General features: G+C 52.9%; 1 non-coding gene across 1 annotated transcript; it reads left to right on the forward strand.

The window, feature by feature from the left end:
• The first annotated feature begins 1,258 nt into the window (after positions 1–1,258).
• TRNAN-GUU (transfer RNA asparagine (anticodon GUU)) lies at positions 1,259–1,331 on the forward strand. Its single transcript has one exon. It is a non-coding gene; the product is annotated as a tRNA-Asn (tRNA).
• The last annotated feature ends 637 nt before the right edge of the window (positions 1,332–1,968 follow it).

The following is a 1,968-nucleotide window of genomic DNA, read 5'->3' on the forward strand; positions in this document are numbered from 1 at the left end:
TGGTATTTTAAAAAAAATCTCCCAGGTGATTTGAGTGGGTGTCCAGGGCTAAGAACCACCAGATGGATCCCTGTGATTCCAGCTTCAGAGGAAGAAGGGAATCCTTAGTCCTCTGCCTATTTCAAGAGAAGCAGAATTCTCCTTGATCTTCCCTCGCTGTCTTAGGGATTGGAGCAGATTCTAGATACTGGACTGCCTCTTGTATGCAGGGGACAGAGCCACTGCGTGTTAAAACCCCTTTTTCCTCATGGACTTGGCATTCCTTCCTCTTGCCTCCATGGAACTGGGGTAGAACGATGGTAGGGTTTTCTTTTCGTTTCTTCTTTTTTTTTTTAAGATTTTAGTTGTTTGAGAGAGAGTGAGAGAGAGAGCACGAGTTAGGGAGAGGGGCAGAGGGAGAAGCAGAAGCAAGCTCCCTGCTGAGCAGGGAGCCCAATGCGGGGCTCAATCCCAGGACCCCGGGATCATGACCTGAGCTGAAGGCAGACGCTTAACCTGCTGAGCCACCCAGGCGCCCCTAGAACGGTGGTAGTTTTGCCCATCTTCTGACACGCACAATTTAGTACTCCTGTATCTTTGTTCTTCCACCCCCATGGCTGGCAGGGGTGTGGTACTGTACCAAGATACCAAGATTCGGGTTGGGCGCGAGAGGGATGGGGACATCCCCCCAGGACTGGTCGGCTCCAGCACCCTGCCGGTCCCGCCCCTTCATCCAACAAGATGAAACCTTGTTCTGGTGTCGCTGCCCCGGAGCAGTCCTGCAGCCTCTGCAATAAATCTCCCCGAGGGGAAGCTTGCCATCTCCTTCAGCTGCTGCTTCCAGATTGGAGAAGTGTGGGGAGTCAGTTCACCCTGGATCACATCAGAATAGCACAGCTCTTCACTCAGGTGATTCTCCTCCTTCAGATGTCCGTTTAACCTCCATATCTGGGAAAGCCTCCCTGACCCCCCATGTCATGCCGTGCCACCCAATTGTCCACCTCCCCCACCCCCACTGCTTAGAGTGCCGAGTTGTTACCTCTGTGAACATCCTACAGTTGGTCATTATGCTTTCTTGCTTCCCTGTTGATAAGCTCCATGAGGGCAGGGACCAAGCCTGTTGTATTCCTGGCAAGAAATAGATGTCACACTCGCATCCCGTGGTTTGAGTTTAATAAAGGGACGATCTGCAAGGGTGTGGGCAGGTTTAAGGGACTCAGTGTGGGGTGGTGCAGCACCCCGGGGCTAGCAGCATTAAGAAACTGTTACGGGGGCGGGCGCCTGGCTGGCTCAGTCAGTAGAGCGTGCGACTGTTGATCTCAGGGTCACGAGTTCGAGCCCCGTGTTGGGTGTAGTGCCTACATAAAAAGAATGAATGAATAAATTAATCTTAAAAATAAAAGAAGCTGTTACTAACCGGTGGCTGACAGCAGAGGGAGGGAATGGTACTGGAACCTGGGGGGAGCAGTGGGGAGAGGGCCACCTGGCAGGAACTGAGGCTTTCCCTCAAGTTGCCCATAGCACCTTGGCAAATATGGTGACCTCACTCTGACCCCACCTTCTGGGCTCTGATCGGCTGAGCCTGACTGGAAGCCAGAGGGGAAGGGAGTCTGTGGATGCCTTTCACTAGAGTGGAGAAGGGAGCAGGCGGACCCGGAGGGACCTGTAGAAGAGAGCCCACATTCGCTGTTGTCTGCCTGGAGCCTGGCATAACGCCTGGCACATAGCGGATGCTTCTTATGGGTGTGTTGAACTGGTTGATTGTGACTCTGTATCGAAGAGAATGGTCAGGCTGCCTGGTTCAGCATCCAGGTCATGCTATCGACCTTCACATAATGCAGTCCTGTGACCCCTCTCCAAGCTGGTCGTGGTTTTTCTGAGTGTACTCACGATAGTTATGTCCCTCTAAAGCATGTGGTCTAGGTGGGGTCTCCTTGGCACGGAGCTGCAGGACTGTCCCTCTGTAATTTCTCTAAATACAGCCGGAGA

Source organism: Eumetopias jubatus, unplaced genomic scaffold, assembly GCF_037043125.1.
Source record: "Eumetopias jubatus isolate StellerSeaLion01/CBP00866 unplaced genomic scaffold, mEumJub1_p1.0 scaffold_9, whole genome shotgun sequence".
NCBI lineage: Eukaryota > Metazoa > Chordata > Mammalia > Carnivora > Otariidae > Eumetopias > Eumetopias jubatus.